Source organism: Primulina huaijiensis, chromosome 16 (assembly GCF_012295235.1).
Source record: "Primulina huaijiensis isolate GDHJ02 chromosome 16, ASM1229523v2, whole genome shotgun sequence".
NCBI lineage: Eukaryota > Viridiplantae > Streptophyta > Magnoliopsida > Lamiales > Gesneriaceae > Primulina > Primulina huaijiensis.
Window position 1 is genome coordinate 12283426 of NC_133321.1, and position 7204 is coordinate 12290629.

The 7204-nt window shown below is 32.5% G+C and overlaps 1 pseudogene; it reads left to right on the top strand.

The window, feature by feature from the left end:
* Nucleotides 1-788: 788 nt before the first annotated feature.
* On the top strand, nucleotides 789-5561 carry LOC140961013 (uncharacterized; annotated as a pseudogene).
* Nucleotides 5562-7204: the final 1643 nt, after the last annotated feature.

A 7204-nucleotide genomic window follows, 5' to 3' on the forward strand; every position in this document is an offset into this window, starting at 1 on the left:
AATATATTGGAACCATTTTATTAAGTGGATTTCAATATTGTTCGTTAATGTTAACTTTATTAAAATACCAAGAGTGGATCTTTTAATCTCAACTACTTAAATTAAAATTTGAACAATTAAAATTTACCCATTAAAGATTCAAACAATTAAAATTAAAAAGAAACAAAAACAAAAACAAAACAAAAAGACATTGTAGTGGACTCACCGAATTATACTACTTGTGGACAACCTGCTCTTGGGAGTGCAACAATCAAAGTGACAACAAGTTTTTGGCGCCGTTGCCGGGTACAATCGAACCATCAAACAAGATTCAATCTCCTACATCTGGTGGAGGTATGTACACTCTCAAAGATAAACATGATCTTCAAGCTAGATTTACCTCTTTGGCAAGAAAAATTGAGGCACTTGAATTGAAAAAGAATGGTCAATTAAAATCTGTTCAAGAAATTACATGTCACATATGTGATACAAGTGATCATTCTACAAAAGATCGTCCCACTTTGCCTACTTTTAAAGAATGTCTCTATGAACAAGCCAATGTTTTAAACAATCTCAAAAGACCAAATTTTGAACAATTTTCTCAAAGTTACAATCCAGGTTGGCGAAATCATCCAAATTTTAGTTGGAGGAATGATAATGCTGCACAATTTTCACAACCACATTTTCAAAATCAACAAAATTTTCAAAATTATGCATCTTATGTTCCTCCACCTAAAAGGAATTTGTAAGATATATTGAATTCTTTCATTGCAAAGCAAGAGTCTATCAATACTCAAACTGCTCAAACCATGACAAATTTGAAAGATACTCTTGCTAAATTTGCATATGCACTTAATGTTCATGAAAAAGGTAAATTTCCTTCACAACCACAGCCTAATCCCAAGGATCATCATTCACAAACTTGAACTTCTGGAACTCAACCGATGGATCAGGTAAAATCTGTTATTACCCTTCGAAGTGGTAAGGTTGTGGAAAAATTCATTCTTGAACCTTGTGAAGATGATGATAAATCAACTCCAAAGGGTAAGGAAGTGGAACCCATAACTTGCGAAGAGGAAGTTCAACAGACAGTGTCACCACCATTCCCTCATGCATTGAAAAATACAAAAAAATCAAATTTGAATTCTGATATATATGATATTTTTAAACAAGTAAAAGTTAATATTCCTTTATTAAATGCAATAAAACAGGTACCATCATATGCCAAATTTTTGAAAGACTTGTGCACTGTGAAAAGAAAATTGAATGTGAAAAAGAAAAAATTTTTAGCCGAACAAGTAAGTGCAATCATTCAAAATAATAATGCTTTGAAATACAAAGACCCTGGTTGTCCTACTATTTCTTGTATTATTGGAGAACGAAAGATTAAAAAAGCCTTGCTTGACCTTGGAGCTAGTGTGAATTTACTTCCATATTCAGTTTATCAAGAACTCAATCTAGGCGAGTTAAAACCTACTTCGGTAACACTTTTACTTGCTGATAGATCTGTTAAAGTGCCAAGAGGTATGGTAGAAGACGTGTTGGTCCAAGTTGATAACTTTGTATATCCTGTCGATTTCATAGTTTTAGATACACAACCTATCGAAGCTTGTAATGCAATTCCTGTAATTTTAGGTCGTCCATTTTTAGCAACTTCTAATGCTCTTATAAATTGCAGGAATGGAATAATGAAGTTGTCATTTGGTAACATGACCTTGGAGCTTAATGTGTTTAATCTTTGTAAGCAACCACATGACAAAGGAGATGAAAGTGAAGATGAAAATCTTATTGAAACTCTTGTGGAAGAAAACATTCAAGAAGGGAGTACTCGTGATCAATTAGATATTTGTTCAATTGAAACTGTTAAAGAAAATATTGAAATTGATCTTGATGATTTTATCAGGTATCACTCGTTACCAGGATCAGAGAAAGAATTTGATGCAAAATATGAGAACAAAGACGAACCACCCATATTGGAGTTAAAACCCTTGCCAGAAGAATTGAAGTATGCATTTCTTGGAGAAGATGAAACATATCCGGTGGTAATTTCTTCCAAACTAGCAAGTGATGAAGAAGGTAAATTAGTTGATATGCTTAAAAGACATAAAAATGCAATTGGTTGGACACTAAAAGATCTCAAGGGCATTAATCCACTAATTTGCACTCACAAAATTCACTTAGAAGAAAATGCAAAAACATCTCAACAACCACAAAGGAGATTAAATCCACACATGAAAGATGTTGTGAAAACTGAAGTTCTCAAACTACTTGATGTTGGGATTATCTACCCTATTTCTGATAGTAAGTGGGTAAGCCCAACACAAGTAGTTCCGAAAAAATCTGGCATCACAGTGATAAAAAATGAAAAAGGTGAATTGTTAACAAGTCGAGTCCCATCTAGTTGGCGGATGTGTATTGATTATAGAAAATTAAATGACGCCACTAGAAAAGATCATTTTCCATTACCATTTTTGGATCAAATTTTAGAAAGAGTAGCAGGTCATCCATACTACTGTTTTCTTGATGGATATTCAGGTTATTATCAAATTCCCATTGCACTCGAAGATCAAGATAAAACTACATTCACATGTCCTTTTGGAACATTTGCATTTAGAAGGATGCCATTTGGATTATGCAATGCCCCAGCAACATTTCAAAGATGTATGCTAAGCATTTTTTGCGACATGGTTGAAAATTGTTTGGAAATTTTCATGGATGATTTAACTGTCTTTGGGAATACATTTGATAATTGTCTTGAAAATTTGGAAAAAGTTTTAAAAAGATGCGAGGAAAAAGGTCTTATTTTAAATTGGGAAAAATGTCATTACATGATTACTTCTGGAATTGTTTTGGGACATGTCGTGTCATCTCATGGAATTGAAGTTGATAAAGCAAAAGTTGATGTCATTGCCAATTTACCCCCTCCAAAAACCATTAAAGAAATTCGCTCATTTTTGGGACATGCTGGATTTTATAGGAGGTTTATAAAGGACTTTAGTTTAATCTCTAAACCCATTTGTAACCTCTTAACAAAAGACAGTGCATTTGAGTGGACTCAAGAATGTCAAAATGCTTTTGATAAAATCATTCGACATTTAACATCAGCTCCTATCATGCAACCTCCTGATTGGTCTTTACCATTTGAAATCATGTGCGATGCGAGTGATTATGCAGTCGGTGCAGTATTGGGTCAAAGAAGAAACGGTAAGCCTTATGTGATATATTATGCAAGTAGAACTTTAAACAATGCTCAAATGAATTACTCCACAACTGAAAAAGAACTACTTGCTGTAATATTTGCATTAGATAAATTTCGTTCTTATTTGATTGGATCAACAACTATCGTGTTTACTGATCATTCTGCTATTAGATATTTGTTGACCAAACAGGATGCAAAGCCACGACTGATACGATGGATTTTGTTGCTCCAAGAATTTGACATTGTGATCAAAGATAAAAAAGGAACCGAGAATGTCGTAGCCGATCATTTATCGAGACTAGTAACAGGATCATCTTGTGAAATGACACCAATTAACGATAATTTTCCTGATGAACATCTATTTTCAGTTACTACTACACCTTGGTTTGCTAACATAGTAAATTTTCTTGTGACAGGAAAAATGCCACCGCAATGGAGTTCTCAAGATAAAAGAAAATTTTTGAATGAGGTAAAAAACTTTTATTGGGATGATCCGTATCTGTTCAAGTATTGTCCGGATCAAATTTTTCGACGTTGCATACCCGACAATGAGGTAAGTAGTGTCATTAAATTTTGTCATTCAGAAGCATGCGGAGGACATTTTTCTTCAAAGAAAACAGCTGCAAAAATCTTGCAGTGTGGATTTTATTGGCCCACTTTGTTTAAAGACACCCACGAAATCTGCAAGATCTGTGAAAATTGTCAAAAATTGGGTGCGATTTCAAAAAGAAACATGATGCCTTTGAATCCTATTATTGAAATTGAAATCTTTGATTGTTGGGGAATAGATTTTATGGGACCTTTTCCACCGTCGTTTGGATACTTGTATATTTTAGTTGCAGTTGATTATGTTTCCAAATGGATAGAGGCAATTCCATGTCGAACAAATGATCATAAAATCGTCATCAAATTTTTAAAAGAAAATATTTTTAGTAGATTTGGAATTCCTCGAGCCATGATAAGTGATGGGGGAACTCACTTTGTTAATAAACCATTTGCTTCATTAATGAAAAAATATGGTATTACTCACAAAGTAACTACTCCTTATCATCCTCAAACAAATGGACAAGTTGAATTAGCTAATAGGGAGATAAAGCAAATTTTGGAAAAAACTGTTAACTCAAATAGAAAAGATTGGTCTCTGCAACTTAATGATGCACTTTGGGCATATCGAACAACTTTTAAAACATCATTGAATATGTCTCCCTATAGGTTGGTTTACGGAAAACATTGTCATTTGCCTGTGGAATTGGAACATAAAGCTTATTGGGCGATCAAAATTTTAAATTCAAGCATGGATGATGCCAACAAATTGCGTAAATTGCAACTTAATGAACTTGATGAACTCAGAAATGACGCGTATGAGAATTCAAGGATTTATAAAGCAAAAATCAAATCATTTCATGATAAAACAATTCTTAGAAAATCTTTTGAGATTGGTAAAAAAGTTTTGCTTTATAATTCTCGACTTCACATATTCCCAGGAAAATTACGATCAAGATGGACAGGCCCATATGTTGTAAAGCACGTGTATACTTATGGAGCTGTGGATATTGAAAATCCTAAAAATGGTGATGTTTTTAAAGTAAATGGACAAAGGTTTAAACCATTTTTAGAAAATGAAATTTTTCAAGAAGAGTTTATTTCCCTTTCCGATCCTTGATTTTTTTTGTGTTTCATTTAATTTTGTTTGTTTTTATTTCAGGTTTCCTTAATCTTTTTATTTTCCCGGTTAAATGGCGGATAACTGTACTCCGTGACGCTCATAGTCGGTTTAATCAGTTTTCCATAATTGCTGATACAAAAATAAAAAAAAATCATTTCTTTTCTTTTCAAAATGGATGAAATTCTCTCAAAAATTTGTAAATATTTTCCCTCTGTTTCTGAAAATGTTCTAAGAAAAATTTATGCAGGAAGGTGTGAAAGATTGAGATTGCTAATGCAAAAAGGAATTCCAGAAGATATTCGTCTTGTAATAGAAGCTAAGATCCGATTAGGAGGAGAAGTTCCACAATCATTGCTCATTCGGTATTTGCCTGGATTAGGAAAAAATACTTATGCGAAAAAACGAAGGGCCAAAAATTTAGGGGTTTGTCATAAGTGTGCAAGATGGATTTGTGACAAACGATGCAGATCTTTGGGATGTGTTTCCAATAACAGAGAAGATAAAATTGGTTTCATTAAGAATGGGCTGAGTAAGGAGTCTTTAGAGAACATCTTATTGACTCTTGAGACGCATTCTAATGGACATGTACATATTGAACTTTTCCGTTTATGGAAACAATTCCAAGATGAGAGTCATAGTCTTGGGAATCTGACTAAAAAAGACCATGTTTGCCAATTTATAAGAAAATTGGATGGGAAGCATATCCTCGACTCATAGAAGGCGTTGAAGCCGTTTCTGGACGTAAAACCAGAGGAAAATTGTGAGCCACAATCACACTACTGTTTATATGCATGTGTGTTATTATTTTTTTTACTGTTTATTCTGTTTACAACTGTGACCCACAGTTTTGTTATGATAACATATAACCCCTATAAAATCTCTCATCTTTCTCTCTATTTTCGCAGGCCAAAAATAAAGTAAAAACATGGCTGGATCCTCTGCACAAACATTGAAAAATATTTGTGTATTTTGTGGGTCGGGTCCTGGAAAAAATGAAGTGTTTGTAGAAGAAACAAATAATCTTGGAAAGATATTGGCTGAGAGAAAAATTCACTTGGTATATGAGCGAGGTAATATTGGGTTAATGGGATCTGTTTCAACATCTGCTCATCTTGGAGGTAGTCATGTTTTGGGTATTCTTCCTACAGCTTTAGCTGAAAGAAATATTACAGGTGTTACGATTGGTGAGAAATCAAAAGTTTCTTCTATGTATGAAAGAATCACAAAAATGATTGAAAATTCTGATGCTTTTATCGCACTACCAGGTGGTTTTGGTACATTAGAAGAAATTTTTCACACTGTTTCTTGGGCACAACTTAATATCCATAATAAACCTGTGGGCTTGTTGAATATCAATAATTATTATGACAGTTTGTTGACATTTCTTGATAAAGCTGTGGAACAGAATTTCATTTCAGAAAATTCACGACGGATGCTCATCTATGCTTTGACTGCCGATCAATTAATTGATGATTTGGAAGCTTTTGTTCATAAGCCTGATCCGATGATAACAAAAATCAATTGGTCGCAATCAAGCAATAAGAAAAGGAAGTTGGATCATTGATTTAAAAGTCGTGGATTGGTTTGCGTTTGTTTCAGTTTGTTATCTTCAATAAAATTCCAGGTGATATCTCTTTCATTATGTACTCTTTATTAATAGTTATTTTGACATTAGGGACAATGTCATATTCTGATTGGGGGGGAGAACAAACTTAAAAAAAAATATTAAAAAAAATAAAATAAAAAATATATATATTTAAAAAATATATTATTTTAAAATAAAACCATGTTTATTGTTTGTATCTTAGTAATTTTTGCAAAAATATCATACATTACATGTTTGAAAGGTTTAAATTAGAACATGTATTAATCTATTTAAGGATGTTTAAATTTTTATTTGAAAAAATGTCAATTTTAATATTCTGATCAATATAAAAATATGATTTATGAAATTTTTTTTAGTGATTAACCATTGTGATAAAATCAGGTATTAAAGTATATGGCCCAAGATATACCTTATAAGAGTGCCTAAAATTTTAAACTCACACATATTTTGTGAGTGAGTGGAGAGGACTGAGAAAACAGCTTTCGAGCCTTTATTGATCATGAGAGAGGCTATCTATTGTTTAGATCTTGAGTTCTTATTTTGAAAAAAAAATGATATTTCCTGAAGAAAAAAAAAGAGAAAAAAAAACAAAAAGAAAGATGTTGAAGATCTATGTAATTTTTAAGTTATATGCTACGACCCATTTATCTCTCATAAAAGAAAAAAAAAGGAAAGAGAGAAATTTATTGTACAAATTAAATAAATATGTGGTCAAGAAGCATAAACTTAGTCTGATTCCATGATGTTATGAAAA